At 39.2% G+C, this 24149-nt stretch overlaps 1 protein-coding gene across 6 annotated transcripts in view; it reads right to left on the minus strand.

Annotated features, from left to right (window-relative positions):
• Nucleotides 1-17424, minus strand: part of LOC111582719 (protocadherin-1) — a 263570-nt gene extending 246146 nt beyond the window's left edge. For 4 of the 6 annotated variants that reach the window (XM_055016559.1, XM_055016561.1, XM_023291548.3 and 1 more), the window contains exon 1: nt 16807-17423. The gene's annotated coding sequence lies outside the window, so the exon portion shown is untranslated. Of the gene's footprint in view, nt 1-5751; nt 5773-16806 lie in introns of those variants that run through there. The other 2 variants (XM_055016556.1, XM_055016557.1) reach the window with 2 other exon arrangements.
• Nucleotides 17425-24149: the final 6725 nt, after the last annotated feature.

Here is a 24149-nt window from a genome sequence, read left to right on the forward strand (position 1 = left end):
AGCATACGAAGCTGTTTGCAATGATAATAAAGTCAAATTTAAACCTTTTAAATGTCACTTTGAGGTTGGGAGTGGGATGTATTTGATGCTACGTCTCTGTTTAAAGGCAGTTTAAGACATAAAACCGTGTGTTCGACTGGTTTTACGACTATGTGAAGCTGTAATTTGAGATTCTGAGCGTGATTTGAGGACTTCTAGCTGTCTCCTCTAATGCAGATACCTCTGTCTGGATAAACTGCTTCTGTTGTAGCAGCCAGAGTTATCATTTAAATGTTCTTCTCTGTACAGGAGAAGAAAAGGGAGCAAAACTACCATGAAAAGGACCAAAACCATCACAAAAAGGACCAAAACCATCACAAAAAGGACCAAAATCACCACAAAAAGGACCAGAACCACTGCTTCTGTTGTAGCAGCCAGGTTATCATTAAAATGTTCTTCTCTGTACAGGAGCAGCCTTGACGTTGTGTTAGCTTCACCTTTATTTACAGAAGATCTCAGATTCCCCCTGCAGAAATCATTTTTCACTCTGGAGCTGATAAGAGTCTGAATGTTTCTGGACTTGAACCTGGAGTCTGCGACAGACTCCTTGATGGAAACTCTTTCTTCCTCCTCGTTCTTCTCTCTGGCTCCCAACTCGTTTTTTCTTGGCAGTAAATCATCTCAGACACTCTCTGGATTGTGTTCTGCAGGAGTTTCTGGGCTGCAGGTCGCTGAGGCTAATCTGAAGAGAGTTTCTCTGTTTTTTATTTCCTGCTCACGTCCTTGATTTTAGAGGAACCCACACATGAAGGCACTACAAGGACCAGCTAGACATAGTTAATGTGGTAAATGAATATTCTAGCTGGAATATCTACATAGGGGTACAGAGGCTTATGCTAATGTTAGCCACATAACATGCTAGCACTAAGGATCCTACAAAATTACAGAAGATTTTCCAGAAATGATCTAAAACGCTGAACATTTGCTCAGAATGACATTAAAATAGTCTACAATGACTGGAAAATGATCCAAAATCTGTCAGAATTTCTCTCAAATGATTAAAAATGATCCAGAATGACTGAAAATTTGCAGAATGCCACTAAATTTGTCCAAGATGCTGAAAAAATCATTCATACATGACTTGAAAATGATCCAAAAATGCAGAAAATTTGTCCAGAATTACACAAAAGTTGTCAGAAATGACAAAAATCTTCCCAAAATGACTGAAAAATTTACCAAAATTACTTAAATCTGTTCAGAGCGGAGAATGATTAAAAATGACTGAAAACTGAAGATTTTTATCTTCCTTGTCCAACAGTCCGGCTCCTCCTGGTTTCTCATGCAGTTAGACAGAAATTACTGAATTAAATTTCAACATTTGTCAGAAAAAAAGCAAGAAGACGACATTTTCCTCCAATGGTTCAGCTTTCATAAAAGTCTAGAGCTGGTTAACGTGTGAAATGAGCGGCTACAAATCAGATCATGGAAGTTTCAGAATTCTTAAGCTGCTGAAACGAGTTTAGTGGTAGAAGAAAGTGTTTGACGGTTAAATAAATGATTGGCAGATATGAGTTTCCTTCAGTTGGAGCCGATACCAGCCGTCCTGTGACGTTCAGAGTCACAGTATTCCAGTTCATTCCACCTCATTACCTCCTGACTCGGACTGGAAACTGTCGCTTTTCTCACGTTTTTCTCTCTGAGCTGCCAAACGCCTCAAACCTCCGACCCTCGAGCCCCGCCGGCGTTTCGCACGTCGCCGTGGAAACGAGACCAGCGTTTACTGGCCGACGTCCAGCCGGTCGACGCGACGCTCAACAACCGTCTGAATCTGAGTCAGAAACTGTTCTGTGTTTATTTAATGTTCATTTCAGATGTTCTCTCTGACTGTTCTTTGGTGTGATGTCGTCTTTAATTCTCTAATATTTACATTTTTAATTTCTAACCTTTCATCTTCAATCTTATTCTTCAATTTTTAAACTGCCCAGTTCCACTTTATACCATCCTGAATGTGTAAACTAAAGGGATTCATCAGGAAACACAAGAAAATAATAAAACTGCAATCTGAAAACACTATAAAATCACCAGAAACAAAACTTTAGCAGCAAAAAATACAAGAAATTATTAAACTGCAACCTGAAAATACTATAAAATCACCAGAAACAAAACTTTAGCAGCAAAAAATACAAGAAATTATTAAACTGCAACCTGAAAATACTATAAAATCACCAGAAACAAAACTTTAGCAGCAAAAAATACAAGAAATTATTAAACTGCAACCTGAAAATACTATAAAATCACCAGAAACAAAACTTTAGCAGCAAAAAATACAAGAAATTATCAAACTGCAACCTGAAAACAGATTAAAACAGTGGAAATTAAGCTATAATGGTAAAAAAGTACAACAAATTATTAAAATCATAACCTGAAAACACTATAAAATCACCAGAAACAAAGCTTTAGCTGCAAAATATACAAGAAATTAATAAAACTGCAACCTGAAAATACTATAAAATCACCAGAAACAAAACTTTAGCAGCCAAAAATACAAGAAATTATCAAACTGCAACCTGAAAACAGATTAAAACTGTGGAAATTAAGCTATAATGGTAAAAAAGTACAACAAATTATTAAAATCATAACCTGAAAACACTATAAAATCTGCTTATTCTTATTTTTGTCATTTTGTGGCTGTTTTTGTCATTTTTTGTCCTTTTTTGTAATTTTGTGGCTGTTTTTGTCATTTTGTAGATGATTTTTGTAAATTTTTTGTCATTTTGTGGCTATTTTTGTTATTTTTCAACATTTTGTTATCTTATTTTTGTTTTTTTGTGGCACATTGTTGTCATTTTTTCTTACGCCATCCAGATGTTCCATCATATGATATGAAAATATTTCCAGATTTTTTAAATATTATCCTTTAAATCAAAGAAAAATAAATATTTTTGTATTACCAAACCGCTGAATTCTCCAGGTATCTCACCATAAAACGCTGTCAGCAGCGATATTCTGGAAACTCTCAGGTGGAGGAAACACAGCGGGTTTAGTTTAATTCTGGAGGGTTAAAAATAAAAAGTCTGAGGTCCTGAGAAAAGCTGCATGTAGAAAACAACATGTCAGGGTCAAAATGTGGAGCGAAATCACAGCGCAGTGTGTTACTGTGTTGTTGTGTGTTGGATTTGTGTGTTTTTTGTCTCCTCGGGGGACCACAGATCGTCCAGTTCGTCTTTTTTCCCACAGAATGAAACTTTCTCACCGACCAGCCGCTCTGTGTGTCTATAAGTGTGTAGAAGTGTGTTTATAAGTGTATAGAAGTGTGTTTATAAGTGTGTAGAAGTGTGTTTATAAGTGTGTGCTTAAGTGTTTTTCCGTCAAAAAGCCAGAACACACTAAATATTTTTCTTTTCCTACATTTCAGGGGAAATATTACATTTTATTGCAATGTTTTTTATTAAAAATAGATCATGAGATGTAAAGAAAAGTAGCTTAAAAAGATAAAACTACACAGAATTTAAATATTTTAGCTCATAGTTTTCGTTTTACTGCATGTTTAGCCTCAGTTTTATCATGGAAAGGCCAGAACACACTAAACATTTTTCTTTTCCTACATTTCAGGGGAAACATTTTAGATTATTATAGTGTTTTTATTAAAAATAGATCATGCAATGGAACAAAAAGTAGCTGAAAATGATAAAACCGTGTGTGTGTTGTGTTTAAGTGTGTGGTTTAAGTGTGTGTGTCCGTGCACGGAGAGGCAGTGCGCTCTGCTGCATCACAAAGACGGAATATTTCCATCATTTCCATGTGTGAGGATCCTCCGGCTGCGGTGGGCGAGCGACAATGACTGACAATAGGGGAGCGGAGGAGAGAGAGGCGTGTCCGACAACGAGCCGTCTCCACATCACAAAGCAACACAACGTCCTCGTCTCCACATCACAAAGCAACACAACGTCCTCGTCTCCACATCACAAAGCAACACAACGTCCTCGTCTCCACATCACAAAGCAACACAACGTCCTCTTGGCGTCCCACAGACAGACTCACTACTCAGAGTCCTGATGATCTGGACCTGCAGCAGGACGTCACGTTTAACCTCTGTCAACCCTGCAGGACGTTTACTAACCGACTTCAGACCATCCTGGATGTATAAACTAGAGGGATTCTTCAGAAAACACGAGGAAATACTAGAGCTGCAACCTAAAAACAGATTAAACCCAACTAAAACTAAGTTATAAAGGCAAATAATACAGGAAACTATTAAAAATGCAACTTGGAAACATGCTAAAATCAGTGGAAATTCAGTTATAACAGCAAAAAAAGAAAAAATTAATAAGTTTGCAACCTGAAGAGCGATTAAAATCACCTGAAATTAAGCTATAATAGCAAAAAAATACAACTAATTATTAAAATGGCAATCTTAAAACACCATAAAATCACGTGAAATGAAGCTATGATGGCAAAAAAATACAAGAAATTATTAAGTTTGCAACCTGAAAATACAATAAAATCTGCTGAAATGAATTTATATCTGCAAAAAACACAATAAATTATTAAAATCGCAACCTGAAGACAATAAAATCAGCTGAAACTAAGTTAGAATGGTAAAAAAAACACAGGAAATTATTAAAAAGACCGATAAAAATCAGTTGCTACGAAGCTTTAACAGCAAAAAAAATACAGAAATTATTAAAATCCCAACCAGTAAACACTAGAAAATCAGCTGAAATGAAGTTAGAATGGCACAAAATACCATAAATTATTAAAATTGCAACGTTAGAACATTACAAAATCACCTGAAACTAAGTTATAACAGCATCTGATCACTAAAACAGTCACTTTTAGTGTTTTTTATTTGGGTAAATACAGTAAAATCCCAACATGACGTCACTTTGCTGAACTAATAACCCTAAAAACCCAACAACTGAAAACTAATATATTCAGTTTTGTACATTTCTTGCACAAAAACAACAAACTTAATCGCCTGTTCAATGTATTTTTGGTTAATTTCCTCCATCGGTTCGTTGATTTCAGCTCTGATAAAAACTTTTCTGGAATTTTAAATAGATTTTACAGAAAATACAAACAACTAATCAGAGTTTTAAACTTCAAACATTTTTATTTGCTGTTTATCTGACAGTAAAACTGAAAGTCGGGAAGCTAAAACATATAAAATATCACGTTTATCTCCACTACATCCATCCGACGGCTTCAGGAATTCACAGATGTAGGTTCCTGACAGCAGATATAATAAAGGAATAAAGCTACGAATGAAGAGCTTTTGTTTGTTTCAGTGAATTTAGATTTTAATCCTGCATCTTTCTTCCTGCTGATCTGTTCAACTCGTCTAAAACTCTGATTTCACAGATTCTGTTTTCCAGCTGCTTGTTAAAGTTTTACTGTTTGAATCTGAGAGCTGACGGATCAGAATCACTGAGAAAATACAGAATTATCCTCAAATATCAACCAAAAGAAGCATAAAAAGCCAGTTTTTACACTCTTTAATTCACTAAACTGCTTTAAAATCTGCTTTAAAAAGAAATCTATCTAAAAATCAGCTAAGATTCTGTTATTACAGGAACAAAAAAATCAGTTTTTGGTTAAATCCAGTGAATTAAATCCCTGATAAATCAACACATTGATGCAAAAACCACAAACTAATCAGTTAATTAAGCTGCAAAATGCTCGATAAAAGTCAAACCGGAGACAGAAAACAGGATCCTGGACTTAAATCTGAATCTAAATACGTAGAACTAGTGATTCTAACAGAACACTGACCTCCTCCGTCCTCAGATCCAGTTCAACTTTAAACTTCTGACACAATCTGGAGCTTCTGACCTGCAGCCGCTCAGGGGGCGGGGCTAAAGCGTCCCGGCGGACCAATCACATCAGACCACAGCTGTAAAGCGTCCAATCAGATTAAACTACAGCTGCTGCTTCTACAGAATGAACCAAACCTTAAATAAATGTGTTTCCTGCCTCTCAGAAACACAAACAGCAGAATTTAGAGATAATAAACCTTCAGGACAAGCTAAAAAAAATGCACCCACAGCTCCAGAGGTCGTTTAAATCACAGTTCTTCTACAGCTGCATGAGTGAAAATAACATTTCATCCATTCTACGGCTGATTTGAAACATTATTTTAATTACTGACCATACATTTAGTCCATTAAATAGAAACACAGCATCCTGCAGGTAAATCTGGTCTGTTTTCAGACTCATTTTAAAACTTTTAACCTCTCATTTTGGTCATTTTGAAGTATATTTATTCATAATAAAGTATATTTATTAACACTGCATCTTGGTTTTTACAGATTTTTTAGGTTAGCCTTATTACTATTCATATTTCGTATAATTTTTTTGTCTTTTTTGTGGCTGTTTTTCACATTTCTTGTCGTATTTTTGTCATTTTGTGGCTGATTTTTGTAATATTTTGTCTTTTTTGTCATTTTTTGGCTGATTTTTAAACAAATTTTTGTTGTTTTTTGGTATTTTGTGTCTGATTTTTGTATTATTTTGTCTTTTTTGTCATTTTGTGGCTCTTTTTTGACTTTTTTTGTCATTTTCTGGCTTTTTGTCATTTTTTTGTCGTTTTGTGGGTGATTTTTGTAATATTTTGTCTTATTTTTTGGCTAATCTTTAGGACATTTAGTCTCATTTTGTCGTTTTACGGGGGATCTCTCATTTTGCAATAAAAAATTAGCATTTCATCTCAAATAAATCAGTAATTTCTGCAGCTTTAAAGTGTTTAATTGAACAGTTTGAGCTGCTGATAAAAACTCTGTTCATTAAATGAGCTTCAGTGACTAAACGTGAGTCTGAAGCATGAAGTCATCTGTTACATAGACACTTTAATAACCTTGTTTATTTGCACTAATGAGTCCAGTAATCACAGGAACCCAGTCAGACCGGTCCTAAGCAGAAACATGACGACGATCCTGCAGACAGACGGGGAACTGGTTTGGACAGTTTCTGTCCAGCCTCAAGGCGTGTTTTAAACAATGAATTAAACATAACACACACACACACACACACACACACACACACACACACACACACACACACACACACACACACAGAAAATCAAAAGCAGCTTTGATGTGTTCAGATCTCAGGTGGATGTTCAGGTGTGTTTGCTCGACACCATAATGACCCCATTCAATGCCATTGTTTGATCGGATTAACACACAAAAAGAGACCAAACTGCCAAAAGAAGGGCCAAAATTACCACAAAGAAACACAAAACCACCACAAAAAGACCCAAAATCGCCACAAAAAGGTGAATATACCACAAGGAGACACAAAATTTCCGCTGACAGATGCAAAATTACCACAAAAATGGTCCAAACTACCACAGAAAAACACAAAATCAGCACAAAAATGCAAAATTACGACCAAAATGGCCAAAACTACCAGAAAATGACACCAAACAATTACCACAAAAATAGATGAAAATACCACATAAAGACACAAAATCTCCACTAAATGGATCAAAATCACCACCAAGAATCATCTGGTTCTTCATCTGCAGTAACTTTATTAATGACCAGAGTTCTACCTTCAGACTGAAACTAAAGAAGGCAGAAAATTTCCATTAAAAGAGACAAAATTGCCAAAAAAAGGGCCAAGATTACCACAAAGAAACACAAAATTGGCACAAAAGATGCAAAATTACAACAAAATACACAAAACAACCACAAAAAGAGACAAAATCAACACAAACAGGGTCCAAACTGCCACAAAACAACAACAAATCACTACAAAACTAGGTGAATATACCACAAAAAGACACAAAATCTCCATCTAAAGTATTTTTTGAGTCATTTTTGTCCAGATTAAAGTCAACTTCAGATTCACTTATTGTAGATAAAGAACCAGATGATTCTGAGATCTTTCATTGAAGGATCCTCATCCCAGTCAACCTCAGCTTTAAAACTAGAAACTACAATTTATGGACTAAAACACAAGTTTTCTTTACGTTTCCATTAAGTTTCACCATCAACAGTCAGAATTGTTCATATAATTTTTTTTTTAGTCTTTTTTGTTATTTCGTGGCTGATCTTGTAATTTTTTGTCTTTGTCATTTTGTGTGGGTTTTTTGGAATATTTTGTCTTATTTTGTTGTTTGTGATTTTTTTGTAAATTTTGTCTCGTTTTTGTCATTTTGTGGCTGATTTTTGCAGTTTTTTGTCATTTTGTGGCTGAATTTTTTAATTTTTGAATAATTTTTGTCTTTGTATGGCTGATTTTTGACATTTTTTTGTCTTATTTTTGTCATTTTCTGACTGATTACTGTAATATTTTTTGTCTCGTTTTTGTGGTTTTGTGGCTGATTATTGTCATTTCAGTCAGAATCAGAAACACTTCACTGATCCCTGAACAGCTTTCTGCTAAGTCTGGGTAAAGCTGACATCACTTTAAATAGCTTCAGAGCAGAACTTCACAAACAAAGACCACGATTTGGCCTTGTTTGTTGTCTTTTTCGGTTCTCTGCTTGCAAAGTTAAAAATTAACCGCTGAACTAACATCAACCTGCTGGTTTATCAGACTAAAAGCTTCTGGTTTAACCAACAACAAGCATGATTCAACATGTACGATGGCAAAAAAAGGTAAAAAACTGCAGCTGCTTGGGTTCATTCAAACGTTTTATCGACTCAATCAGGAGGTTTTAAACTCACCACACAGCAGCAGAACTTCCTCTGGATTCAGGTCAGTTCAATCCACGCCGCCGCCCTTCTAGAGGATTATTCTATTTTTAAGTAAATCTTTATTTTACCAGGAAAACTCTCACTGAGATTAAGGATGTTTTATAAGACCAGCGGCTGAGACGAAGACGATGTTTAAACGTGTCGTCTGGAGACAAACGTTCAGGTTTAATTCTCTAACAAACACGACAGAGAAAACTCCCCACAGATGTTTGAAAGGAGAGAAGATTGGAAAATTAACATCAGAACACCTGATAATTCCTCAGAAAATGAGCTTGGAGGGAATTTCTCCTGATTCCAGACTCTGTTTGGAGGTTTGGTGTCGTTATAGTTGGACGAAGCTAAAATAAAACGTCCATCAGCGTTTCCCAAAACCAAAGACAAAATATTCAGTTTACTGTCACAGAGGAGCAAAGAAACCTGGAAATATTCTATGAAAACTCAAACAGCTGAAGCTGAACTCGATAGTCGACCATTAGTGGATAAACTTGTGGATATTTTTCCGTCTGGTCCGGCCTCATGTTCTGATTTTGCTCTGAAACTCGGCGACTAAAAGCATTGAAATCCTAAAAGCAGGAAAAAGACTCTCAGATTTCAGGTTCTGCTCGAGAATCTATAAAAACCCAGAAGTTCCAGAAAGATATTTAATCATCTTTCTGGCACAATTAGACGATCAAAACGTTTGGTGTTCGCTGCAGACTTTTCATCTCTTCAAAACAAAAGAAGCTAATTTCTTCATTTTAAACACATTTCAGCAGCTGAACCTGAATAAAATCACTTTAAAACTGGACAAATGTTGAATAAATCCTGTAATTATCTGAATGTTTAACCCTCCTGTAATCTTCAATGTTTAACATCTCTAAATAAACGATCCACATCTTTACTTTTCTTCATATTTAATGATTTTTCGTTTAAAACTAACATGATATGTTTAAATGTCTTGTCCTCGTGTTGTTCACCAGAGTTCGTTGAGGCTTTTAGCTCTAAAACATTTTACAGTTTAGTTCGGGTTGTTCTGGATGATACTGAGATCTCTATAACATTTTATAATCTTCAAAACGCTTCAGGGCCCTAACCTTTTCAGATTTGTTTTTCCTCAAACAGAATTTCACTATTGTTGATAACAGAACTAGTTTTTCATTCCAAATGTTATCAAGAACAAAAAAAAACGTACTTAGAAATATTATAAAGCCATTAAAAGACCAAAAAAGAGATCTCTGGTGTTCTGGATGTATGAGGCGTTCTATTTAAAGGCAGTCGACAAACGGACATAAAGAACCCGACACATAAACCTGAGGACCAACTTTAATTACGATCATTTTCTGGAGGTTTAAACTGCTGGAGTCGAGGATAAAAGATGTCAATAGATCTGAAGGGTTAACTATTTATGACGGATGAATTTAGTTAGAAATAAAAACTAATAAAAAATAAAATAACTCCCATTTAACCCTTTAAGACCCATCATTGTGCACCAGCACATACTCTTACATTTCTACATGCTGTAGTGGAATTTTTTGGAGTATTTTTATTTCCTTTACATCAATTTAACCTTTACATCCCAAGTTTTAATAATGTGTTGAGTTACGTCTTAACTATGACAATAAATTGCTTAAAAGTGCAATAAACCTAAAAAAAAAAAAAAAAAAAAAAGACGTTTTATATTTTTCTCACAAATACAGGAAGTTCCGTTACTATGGATCTACGTACATCAACTTTCGCCACAACCGGAGAATGGAAACAAAGCCGTCTGATAGCGCCGCGTGACCATGTATTCAACTTTCGTCAACTAGTTCCCGCACAAAATTTGTTTTAACGTCGCAAACGTAACCGCGAAACGCCGTTGGTCGAGGATGTTGTAAACTGGGGACCTCCTCAGATTAGTGAAAAGTTGCTCAACATCCTGTGGTCTGATTTATACAGGTTTCTGTTCTGTGTCTTTTGTGTATTTTTACAAACCCATCACTGCAACCAAAAAGCTCTGGGACCTGGTGAATGTGAGAAATATCAGTCTGACTCCCCAGTTTCTACGCAGAAAGAATGATGGATCTATCTGATCTGGTGTCACATCTACCACCTCTCAGAGACGAATGGTAGCGCCGGCACTACGCTGAGCTCTAGAGGGTTAACCTGGTCACAGGATGAGCATCTATTTATGTTCGAACCCTAAACAACACCTGAAACTGCATTAAGAAGACACAATACGACAAAAAACAGACACAACAGAAACGACAGAAAAGAGACGACACTGTTCCAAAGAGGAGACACACAATGACAAGACACAAAACGACGAAAATTACACACAAAACAACAGAGACGAGACACAAAATGACAGAAATGAGACGACACTGTTCCAAAGAGGAGACACACAATAATGACAAGACACAAAAACTAGACACAAAAACTAGACACAAAACGACGAAAATTACAAACAAAACAACAGAGACGAGACACAAAATGACAGAAATGAGACAGGAAACAACAAAACTGAGACACAAAACGAGATAACAGACACGAAACAACAAAACTGAGACACAGAACCACAAAAATGAGACATGAAATGACAAAAATGAGACACGAAATGACAGAAAAGAGATGACACTGTTCCAAAGAGACACAAAATAATGAAAACAAGACACAAAATTATAAAAACAAGAAGCAAAATGACAAAAACGAGACACAAAATGACCATAATGAGACACAAAATGATAAAAATGAGACACAAAACGACGAGACGACATTGTTCCATTAAATAGGGTTAAACGGGGTTCTGTCTGTGTGAGTCTAAAGTTATCTGGACGGTATTTCTGTGTTTTTCTCTGTTTTTTTTAATTTTTTTTAAATTTTGTGTATTTTTAACTCTGTTTTTTTCCAGGGCAGGAGTTTGAACCCTGAGTCATGAGGAGTCTGGTACCTGCAGCAGGTGTTGTCGGCCTGGACGCCTTCAGTAAATACCTCCCTGCAGGGAAAGTTATCAGGACTGAGAGTTTGTGTAACCGGAGACGCCTGGCTGGCCGTCACTCAGGAAGCTGACTCACTGCTCTCATGGTTTCAGCTGAGTTTCACCTGAAAATCTCGCTGTGGATCGAGTGGTTGGGGATCAAACGCTGACGGGCCGGGCTGGGCCGGGCCGGGCTGGGCCGGGCCAGGCCGGGCCGGGCCAGGCCGGGCCGGGCCAGGCTGGGCCGGGCCAGGCTGGGCCGGGCCGCTAACCTCCCATCCTCCGGCAGCAGCAGGGGATTATGGACGAACGGCAAAGAGCTTTAAATCCACGGTGACATATTTATTCCACATGTCGGACACAAACGGAGACGTTAGCACTGCAACACGAACTGCTCCTCTGATTTACAGCCGTCTGTAACACACTGCTATTAAAAACACGGAGCTCTAACTGCTGAAAATAAACCGTTTAAACAACGTCTATTAACTGCAGCAAAAATAGGACAGAATCGTGTTTATTCAAGCTGAAAAAAGAGAAGAATCTCCTTTAGAAATCACAGAAAATGGTGAAATGCTTCATATTAAACTGCAGCATGTGTTGTGTGTAAAGCTTCAGTTAAGTATTAGACAGATCTGTGTGTTATTTTATACTGGAGCTGCAGAAGATTCACCAGCTGTTATATTTCCAGATGAAATACAAAATATTTGCTGTAAAACGTGAAGTTTCACAGGTTTAAACTGGATGTTAAACTAACATTAAAATGTCTAGAAACAGCAGCAAAAATATGATAAAATCATGTTTACTAAAGCTGAAAAAAGAGAAGAATCTCCTTTAGAAATCATAGACAATGATGAAATGATGAATAATAAACCACCTAATATTTACCAGCAGATCCGTGTGATGCAGAAAATTCACCAGCTGCTATTTCTGAGATAAAATGCAAAATATTTGCTCTAAAACGTGAGATTTCATTGTTGGTCTTAAATAACAACATCACAGATTTAAACTGGATGTTAAATTAGCTTTAAAATGTCTATAGACTGCAGCACAAATAGGACAGAATCCTGTTTATTAAAGCTGAAAAAAAGAGAAAAATGATGAAATTCTTCGTATTAAACTACCTGATGTTTACTGATGTGTATAAAGCTTCAATGAAATATTAGACACATTTCTGTGCTGCAGAAGATTCACCAGCTGCTATTATCTGAGATAACATGTAAAATATTTGCTCTAAAACATGAGACTTTAAACTGGATGTTAAATTAGCTTTAAAACTTGGATAAACAGCAGCTCCAATAGGATAGAATCATGTTCATAAAAGCTGAAAATTATGAAATTATTCACATTAAACTGCAGCATGTGTTGTGTGTAAACCTTAAATATTAGACACATTTCTGTGCTGCAGAAGATTCTCCTGCTGCTATTTTCCAGATAAAATGCTAAATATTTGCTCTAAAACGTGGGATTTCTTTGCTGTCATGACTTCATTTTAGATTTTTTAACGTGAACTCGTGTCTCCAGGACGGTTTCTGGACGCTGCAATGAACAAATCCTTGAAAATAAAACCTCAGAACGCTGCAGAGACGCTGGAAGCTTTTTATAACTTTAGCTTCTGTTATGCAATAAAAATCTACAACGAGCTTCATTTTAGCTGCTGAGGCTTCAACGGGCCGATTGACCGCTTCGGTTATTGATCAGGACTCATCTGAAGACGTCTCCAGACATAAATATGCAACGTTTAACGGACTTCACGCCTCCGTTTCTGTTAACTGGGAGGAGAAATGAATGACTAACATCTGGAGTGTGTGGTTTCTGCTCCCCTGCAGGGTTCTGTTATTGGGAGAGGAACATCCCCGTGGCCCTCGGTTCCCCTGCGACTCTCCGCCTCGTTAACGGGAGAACGGCAGCGCTGCACGTCTGATATAAAACCTCTGCGACGGGAATCCACGGCGTTGGAGCCGCTACGCTGATGCGAGCTGCGAGGCTGCAGCGGGAGACGCAATCCGAGCTCCGATTCCATGGAAAAAAGAGGAAATAATGACAGAAGAAAAGCAAATGGAGCCGTCACCTCCACTCTGCTCATCCTAATGGACTCAGAACGAGGCCTGAGTTCCACGGAAACATGAGGATGAGGACACCTTAGTGTAGCTTCATCTGCAGGAAACAGGAGGATGAGGAGGAGGCTGTGGTTTCCTGCTTTAACTCTGAATATTTTCACCTCCTCACATGTGATTTTACTAGTTTCAGGTTGGACCAAAAGATTTGGAGTCACCTGACAGGATTAATAGAATATTTCTCCTCTCTGACTAACCTTCCTGCAGGAATCTGAGATACCAGAGCGCTGAGTTATTCAAAAAGCAGAAACTAGAGGATCACCAGAGTGGACTAACCGGCTCTGAAGCATCCGTCTGTCTTTTGTGTTTTAATGTGACTTCATTCTCTTGTCGTCACACCTGAGCTGTCAGGAGAAACCGTGAGAAGACGTGTTTTCCTGCCGAGCCTCGCTGTTCTCCCGCTTCCATTTCACACGGCAAAAACCCACTTCCACTGCAGCAGCTCCCATTTTAACGACGTCTAGAAATGAAACGCAGGACGGACTCTAGTCCACCTCCCTCAGACCAGAACTTCTGCTGCTTTATCTGCATGAAACGTGAGAATGAGGAGGCTGTGGTTTCCTGCTTTAACGCTGAATATTTTCACCTCCTCACATGTGATTTTACAGGTTCCAGGTTGAGCCAAAAGGTTTGGAGTCACCTGACAGGATTAGCAGAATATTTCTCCTCTCTGACGAACCTTCCTTGAGATGCCAGAGCAGTGACTTGTCCTCAGAACCAGAGTGGACTAACCGGCTCTGAAGTGTCCGTCTGTCTTTTGTGTTTTAACGTGACTTTTTATTCTCTCATCGTCACACCTGAGCTGTCAGGAAAAACCGTAATTCAACACCTGTTCTCCCGCTTCCATTTCATACAGCAACAACCCACTTCCACTTCCTCCCATTTTAATGACGGCATTAACGACTTCTACAAATTAAATGCTGAACGGTTCTAGTCCACCTCCTTCCTCTGCCTCACACCTGAACTTCTGCTGCTTTTATCCGCATGAAACATGAGAAAGAGGAGGTTGTAGTTTCCTGCTTTAACTCAGATGGGATTTTACTGGTTTCAGGTTTTGGGCCAGAAGGTTTGGAAACACCGACCAGCTTCTAATGAACGAAGGAAACCACCTCCACTCACCTCATCCTAACGGACTCAAAAGGAGGCCGGAGCTCCACAAGAAACATGCAGATGAAGACACAACAAGGTGGATTTATCTGCATGTTTCATGCGGATAAAACCACCTTATTGTGTCTTCGTCTGCATGAAACATGAGAGTGAGGAGGTTTTAGGAGGCAGGTTGTAGAGTCAGAGCAGAAACTAGAAACTCGAGGCTCACCAGAGTCGACTACCGTCTGTCTTCTGTGACTTTTTATTCTCTCATCATCACACCTGAGCTGAAACCATGAAAACGCCTGTCCTCCTGCTTCACACGACAACAACCCACTTCCTCCCATTTTAAGGATGTCTACAGATTAAACACAGAAACGTGCCGTCCTCCTCCTCCCTCCTCAGAACTTCTGCTGCTTTTATCGGCTCTGAACTGAACCGATGCTCGTCCAGATTACAGGAGGCGGAGACGCTTCCCAGAGCTCCCCGTCAGACCTCAGACCTTGCCGGGGACTCGGGTGACGGCGGACCCAAACCAGCCGCAAAACCTCAACCCTCGGGGCCCCGATCTGAAACCGATCCGCTGCCCGGAATTAGGAACCAGAAACCACAAGCCGAAGCTCAAGAGGCCGTTTGTGCATCTGCAGGACGACGGAATTAGACCGGCCCCGTTCACAGGGGTTCTGCTGCAGGAATTAGACCGGCCCCGTTCACAGGGGTTCTGCTGCAGGAATTAGACCGACCCCGTTCACAGGGGTTCTGCTGCAGGAATTAGACCGGCCCCGTTCACAGGGGTTCTGCTGCAGGAATTAGACCGGCCCCGTTCACAGGGGTTCTGCTGCAGGAATTAGACCGGCCCCGTTCACAGGGGTTCTGCTGCAGGAATTAGACCGTCCAGGTTGTGCTGCAGGAATTAGACCTGCCCGGGTTCTGCTGCAGCTCCGACCCAGATGAAACCATGAGAAGGTTTCAGAACCTGGTCTTCAGGAGGTCAGAGGTCAGCTGTTCTAAAGCTCCTCCTGCTAGAACCCGACCAGCGGCAGCGTTTCCTCCTGCAGCTCTGTCAGCGAGGAGGATGCAGTTTGCATGTAAATACAACTCGCCCTCCTCCTCCCCCTCCTCCCCCCTCCCTCCCTCCATCATGTAGAGCAGCTCGCCCCTCTCCCCTCCCTCCCTCCCCCTCTCTCTCTCTCTCAGAGGAGGAGGAGGACCAGAAGGACTGGACTGACTGGATTCCCCTCCACTGACATGTCCAGCTCACTGAAACTCTGCATCCTGTTTCTGGTTTCTCTGAGCTCCAGCAGCAGAAACCTTCTCCAGAGGGTCCAGGTGGACCTGAACCTGGAGCTACAGGTGCTCACGAGCCTCACAAGCCAGACACCGTGAATCTCTGATTACTGTAAAACCAGATAAATCTGTGACTGTAATGAGGCGCTGTAGAACCCTATAGAACCCTGCAGAATCCCGGAGCCTCAGATCATGGAGATGCTCCTATAGACTGCCTCCGACACGCATTAGGCTGGATTACTGTAGTGATTTTTCAGTTTGGGGAAGGTTAGGGAAGCCGGAGTGACCCGCAGGAAGCCGTATTTTATTCCTGACGGACGCGGAGGTAATGTTGAGGACGGAGCGGATCGATACGGATCAATACCGGTGGAGTGGAACATCGGTAAAAAATACAAATAAAAAGCCATCAGAGCAGATTAGATGCAGCAGAGGAACATTCAACGGCTTCATTTCACCAACAAGTGTTTTAAAATAAGCTGAAAACGCCTCAGATTCTCCTCCATCCAGTCCGTGTGTTTTAATTAACAGCTCGTCCTCAGAACCAGAACCTCAAGTCAAACCCTCGGACTGTTTCTGTGCGTAAAGCTGCAGCCCGACAGCCGCGTTCAGCCGCAAAAACACCAAATATTCCACATTTCTGTGCTTATTTAGAGACATATGAGAGGAGACGGTGTGCGGATCTGCGGGGAGAACTTCCTACCTGGACCGGGAAAGAGCCGCGCGGTTCCCCAGCTCTGAGCGCTCCAGCCCGGCTACAGGCTCCGCTCCTCCTCGGCGTCCAGACGGAGCCGCTCCAGGAAAAAAAAACAAAGAAAACAAACAAAAAAAAAAAAACTCCCGAAATTAAAAATCCACAAAAAGATCTGGACACAAATCACACAATCCAGGCGGACAATTATTCCTCCAAAATCTCTCACAATTTCTGTCCACTTTCCAGTCGTGACCAGCGCTGCGCGTCACCGCCGCGGCTTCGTCCTCACCGGAGGAGCGGCTGGAGTCCAGCCGGGGGGGGGGGGGAGACCCGTCCGGAGGGTGAGCAGCTGGGTGGGGGTCACTGTGATACTCCGTTACCACCGGGAGGCTGGTAGCATCCTCCGCTGAAGGCGCGCTGGGAGGTGGGGTGGAGGAGCGGGATGTGGACGGAGCACCGGACGGCGAAAAAACGCCCCAGAAACAAGCACGGAGGTCCGGTAGGTTCCGGGAGTCACCGGCGGCGGTCCTCCGCTTAGTTCCAGCCCGACGCGCGGCCGCTGCTCTGCCGCCACAAACTCTGTCCGCCTCCCGGTCCGCTCCGGAGCAGGTCGAGCGGCTGCACCGTGTGATGAGAAAGTGGAGTGAATCCAAACGACTGCGCTCCTCTCCTCCCTCCTCCCCCCTCCTCCCCTCTCCTCCCCCTCTCTACTCTACAGCGGGGAGCGGAGGCGGAGCGAGCTTCCTCCCCAACAACTTCGTGGATTTCCCAACATTTTCTGTTTTTTCTAACAGATTTGCCCGTTTGTGGGGCTGTAGTGAGGTTTGGTTTGGACTCTGGTTGGTTCTGGAGTGATTGTGGGCCGGAGGAGCCACAGGTCTCCAGCAGGTCTCCACCTCTCCAAACCTCTCCAAACGTCTCCAAACCAAGCGGCTGCGCGTAAAACGGAAGAAATGCGCAGATTGTGTGTTTTCTGTGTTTCTGCTCCAGCACTGAAACTCTGTACAGTAAATAAATGTTCCTCCTGTCATCTCTCTCTCTGCCTCTCAGCTCCGTCCGGCCGCAGAGGGAGAGAAGCTGCGTCTCTCCTGCGCTCTGAGCGCCACCTACAGGCGGAGAACGGCGCAGACGCAGCGGAGCTTCGTCTCCGAGCAGCGCAGCAACAAAATGGAGCCTATGGATGGAGCGGGACTTCATGTGACAGCGGCATGTGGCGGATCCAAAGCTGCTTACTGCTCTCTGATATTACACATATGGATTATCATTCTGCATATGGCCGCCTCAGCTCCCCGCATCTGTTCGGGCCTAATCCCAAAGCAGCAGTCAAAAGGAGCTAAAAACGCATTTTTACACATTATTTTACCTTCTGCCGTGATTTAGCCACAACAGCTTCACCCTGCCAGGTCCTGGAGGACTCAGCGAGGCTCTGAAACAGCAAACACAACATCCAGAATATTCATCATTTCATGTTAAATATTCAGTTTATCCAAAGAAGTTCCTGGATTTCCACACAGATCTTCACGTCTCAAACTAAAAAGTTCTGTGTGTTACTTTATAAAAGAACTCAGAACAGATTACTAGATAAACACCTACTGATTTAGATAAAACATTAAAGATTCACGCTTTATTTTGATTTTAATTACATTACATCAACTTAATATTTTTATTTAAACTCAAATTAGTTGTTTTTGTGTATTAAACCCTCCTGTTGTCTTCATTCACAGGCACCAAAAAATATTGTTTCCTTGATTGAAAAAAAATCCAAAAATTCAGCAAAAATATTCCTCAAATTTCTGAAAATTTGCAAAACCTTCAGGAAGAAAATTCCAATAATTCCTTAAAAGTTTTATTTAAAAAAAATCCCCCAAATTTGTCAAGAAAATTCCTGTAAATATTTTCAAAAAATGAGTAAAAATCTTCCAAAAAAGTCCTAAAAATATCTAAAGTGATTCCATATATATCAGTAAAACTTCTGATATTTAAGAATATTCACATAAAAATCTTTTTGAAGAATTTTTTTTGTGTGAATGTTCTTTAGAAACATTTTTAACATTTCTTTTTTTCCACCAAGAAATGTTCAGATTTCCCAAAAATGTTGAAAATGTGGACATCAGAAGTTTCACTGTGGAAATAGATTTTTTTTCCCCACATTTTCAAACTTTAAAATGGGTCAATTTTGAGCTGCAGGACGACACCAGGGTTAAATACAAAACTGCAGTTATAACATTTTTTTTTAAAAACCCAAAGACAACATTTTATTGTTGAATGAATTATTTCGAAGCGACTGCATGAACAAAAACACAAAAAATCTGATCATTTAAAGCCATTAAATACTTTAATAACTTAGTAGAATATTGATGTATTTAACAGTAACTGATGGAATTAAACTACTGCTGCTGTTTGTTTGTTTGTTTGGTGAAAGTTCCAGGTTTTCTCTCCTTTACCTGAAGCCGTTTCCTTTCTGCTGCAGATCATCGACTCTCTGACTACATCATGTTGTCCTCTGCTGCTCTCAGCGTCGTCTCAGACAAATGCGTTTCATTTTTGCGTTCTGGAATCTGTTCCAATCAGGTTTTCCTGGATGGAGACACACAGCTGCTGCAGAAACACTGAAGGGGATTGGGCTCCGATGTGACCCTCAAGGCTGCTTCCAGCTCCGTCAGCTGCAGAAACCAACCCACGGCCGACGTCTTCAGCTCGTCTTTATTCCAGTTCACACCCAGTAACAGTCAGTCAGTGGCTTCCTGCTGCCAGAGAGGTCTGGAATTCTCTCCTACCTTCAGATAGTAGAAATGGAAAATCTAAACTGATGGGAAATACATCTGGTAAACGTTAAACTTCAAAAATACACAAAACAAAAACTAAGAGACAGACAACAACCACAAAATACACAAAACAATCACAAAATACACAAAACAACTACAAAAATACACAAAACAACAATTAAGAGACAACCCCCCCCACAAAATAACCACAAAAATACACAAAACAACAATTAAGAGACAACCCCCCCCCACAAAATACACAAAATAACCACAAAATAACTACAAAAACACACACATCATTGCAACCAAAAAGCGCTCTGAGACCCGGTGAATGTGTGAAATGTTCGTCTGACTCCCCAGATTTTATATATATGTTATTTTGACACTTTTATTTATATTTATTTTGCTTATTTCTCTCTATATGTATGTATATATTCATGTATTTCTATTCTTTATTCTTACTGTTTGGGTCTGAACAGGTGCTCAGTGCATCTCCCTGCACATTAAACTACCTGTGAACATCCACCAATCAGAGATGAGTATGTCCTCGTAGCGCTACTGTGGGCTCTGTAGGGTTAAACTACCTGTGAACATCCACCAATCAGAGATGAGTATGTCTTCGTAGCGCTACTGTGGGCTCTGTAGGGTTAAACTACCTGTGAACATCCACCAATCAGAGATGAGTATGTCCTCGTAGCGCTACTGTGGGCTCTGTAGGGTTAAACTACCTGTGAACATCCACCAATCAGAGATGAGTATGTCCTCGTAGCGCTACTGTGGGCTCTGTAGGGTTAAACTACCTATGAACCTCCATCAGCTCCACTCAGCAGCAGGCTGGATGAACCTGTGGAAGGTTTACCGTGTCCCGTTTCCACCAACTCATCATTATTGATCGCATGCAGTCGAGTCTCATCCCGACGCATAACATTCACAATTAATTATTTATTTATGAACTCTTAGTGACGCCCCAGAGGATAATTAAACGTCAGGTTCACAGAGTGTCATCAGCCGCTGTCAGTCAGCAGCGAATGGTTTTATCCACTGAGGAAACACAACCACCCACCGGTCAGAGGTCATTTAGAGACATTAAAGCACAAACAGAGACGACAAAGACACGCAAACACACCACAAAGAGGCAGGAGACAACTCGCAGAAATGCAAAAGACACACAAAACAATGATAAAGACTCAAACAGTCCACAAGGAGACACAAGACCAACACATAAACACAAAACAACCAGGAAGAGATGCAAACAGACCACAAAAAGCTGCAAAACTACAGCTTTGTGTGTAGTTTTGCACAAAAAGCTGTAGTGAGACACAAGACAGCTGGACAGAGAAGCAAACAGACCACAGAGAGACAAAAACCAGTAGGAAGTGGTGCCAAAAGGGTCATTAAGACACAAAATAACCACAAAAGTCACAATATGAACACAAAGGTCCACAAAACAACAATAAACAGACACAAAACAACCAGGAAGAGATGCAAACAGACCACACAGAGACAGAAACCAATAAAAAGAGATGCCGAATGAACACAAAACAACCTAAAAAAAGCCAATAAAGAACCACTACAAGATCCAAAAGACCAGAAACAGGAAACAAACAAACTTTAATGAGACACAAGATGACTGGAAAGAGACGCAAACAGACGACAAAGAGACAGAATCTGTGAAAAAAGACACAAAAAAGAACCAATAACACACAAAGGAGACACAAGACAACCACAATGAGACACAAAACAAATTGACAGATGCAGACAATCGACAGAGAGACAAAAGGACACAGGAAGTGGTTGTAAAAGATCCATTAAGACAGAAAATAACGAGAAAAGTCACAATATGAACACAGGCCAATAAAATTACTTTAAAAGACCCACAAAAGACACAAAACAACAAGAAGGAGACAAAAAAGAACCACAAAGATGCAGACAGACTTTAAAAGACACGTCAAAAAAAAAGAGACGTCAGATGGAGACGACAAAACAGAGACAATATGAGACAGAAAGACACAAAAAGACCAGAAGAAGCTTTAAAGAAGGAGAACAGATGAAGAAGAGACACTAAAGAAGCACAAAGACTGAGAAAAACAACAACAACCACAACAACCGGACAGATAATGCTAAAAAATAATTAAAAATAAACATAAAACAGCCAAACAGATGGAAACACGTTATAAAAAGGTATAAAAATAATTAAAAATAAACATAAAACAGCCAGACAGATGGAAACACGTTATAAAAAGGTATAAAAATAATTAAAAATAAACATAAAACAGCCAGACCGATGGAAACACGTTATAAAAAGGTACAAAAATAATAAAAAAATAAACATAAAACAGCCAGACAGATGGAAACACGTTATAAAAAGGTATAAAAATAATTAAAAATAAACATAAAACAGCCAGACCGATGGAAACACGTTATAAAAAGGTATAAAAATAATTAAAAATAAACATAAAACAGCCAGACAGATGGAAACACGTTATAAAAAGGTACAAAAATAATTAAAAATAAACATAAAACAGCCAGACCGATGGAAACACGTTTTAAAATGGTATAAAAATAATAAAAAATGAACATAAAACAACCAGAATGATGGAAACACGTTAGAAAAGGTATAAAAATAATAAAAAATAAACATAAAACAACCAGACAGATGGAAACACGTTTTAAAATGGTATAAAAATAATAAAAAATGAACATAAAACAACCAGAATGATGGAAACACGTTAGAAAAGGTATAAAAATAATAAAAAATAAACATAAAACAGCCAGACAGATGGAAACATGTTACAAAAAGGTATAAAAAATAATAAAAAATAAACATAACACAAGCAGATAGATGGAAACACGTTATAAATAGGTATAAAAATAATTAAAAATAAACATAAAACAAGCAGATAGATGGAAACATGTTATAAAAAGGTCTAAAAATAATTAAAAATAATTAAAAACAAACATAAAACAACCAGATAGATGGAAACACGTTATAAAATGGTATAAAAATAATAATAATAATAATAAAATAAAATAATAAATTTTGTCTTGTTTTTGTTGTTTTTGTCTTTTTTTGTCAAATTTTTTGCCATTTTGTTTCCGGTTTTTCTCATTTTTGTAATATTTTGTCTTGTTTTGTTGTTTTTTGTCTTTTTTTGTCTGACTTTTGTCATTTTGTCTCACGTTTTTGTCATTTTGTTTCTTGTGGTTTTGTTTCACGTTTTTGTTGTTTTGCATTTCCATCTAGTTCTTTGTATCTTTTTAGTTTTGTTTTGTGTCATTCGTCTCATGTTTTTGTGGTTTTGTTTCCTGCTTTTGTCATTTTGTGTCTTTTTTGTAATATTTTGTCTTTTGTGTTTTGTCTTGTTTTAGTCTGACTTTTGTTGTTTTGATCGTACCATATTGTGTTGTGTACGTCACAAAGACATGAATGTTTAAATAAAAGTAAAGACTGCTCCATATTTTCTGTTTCTCATCCAGTTAAAGAGGAAAACGTTTTCTGTTTCTAAATTATTCCTCATCATTTAAAGCGTTTCTTTTTTATTCAAAGCTCAGAGCAGACGGTGTTTAGGAAATGAAGTTAATTCTGCTGGCAGAAAAACAACAAGAATCATTCTAATCCCAGATATAATCATCATTAATCATCATTAATCATCAGACAAAGAGAAGCTGAAATAATTTCTGCTCCGTTGGTTTTAAAAGGAGAGGCCGCAGTCGACTACGAGTCCCAGAACGCACCGCTGCAGGAAACAGCCAATCAAAGTTTGAACAAAGTTGAACTAATCCAAGAGGTCCAGAGTGGAGGTGTCGAGGGGAACGGAAGCTGATAAGGATATTAATTATTGAACGGAATTATTGAATTATTAATGCGAGCGAATGAATGAAGCAATTCAACGGGACGATATGCAGAAGAAAGGCCCAAAATCAGGAGCCCCGGATGAGAAATTGCGGCGGTGATTTGCAATTTCGGCGCACAAATGACTCATTTGACGGAACGATTATTTTTAAAATTTCTCCTCAGACACCTGCAGCTCAGGCGGACCCCTGAGGTCCTGACGCTCACATTTATATTCTGGAATGTTCTAAAATATAGGACGGCCAAAAGTATGTGGACACCTGGAGAGAGCAGCAGCAGCTTTAAGGACAAAACTAGCTGAGAAAGAAACGGAAGATCCGGACATGAAACACCAGGAAAATATTTATTACTGATAATAATAATAATAATAATAAGGAGGAGGAGGAGGAGGAGAAGAAATAGGAGAAGAAGAAGAAGAAGGAATAAAAGAAGAAAAAATAGGAGGAGGAGATGTTTTTCTCTGTCCAGCACTTTTTATTCAAATTAAAACAAATGAATAAATTCCCACCATTCATGATAAAACAGGTAAAATATTGTTATTGATATTTAGTCAGTGCTTCCAGTAATAAACGGTGCTAAATGGTGTCATGAACCAGGTTTAATTTTCTGGTTTTAATTAAAACCAGCGTTTCCAGTAACAAACGCCATTAACTGGTGTCATGGAAGGAACATATCCAGGTTAAAGTTTCTAGTTTTGCTTATGCTGTGATTTAACCTCATTTACATGTTCTGAA

This window comes from Amphiprion ocellaris, chromosome 13 (assembly GCF_022539595.1).
Source record: "Amphiprion ocellaris isolate individual 3 ecotype Okinawa chromosome 13, ASM2253959v1, whole genome shotgun sequence".
Lineage (NCBI taxonomy): Eukaryota > Metazoa > Chordata > Actinopteri > Pomacentridae > Amphiprion > Amphiprion ocellaris.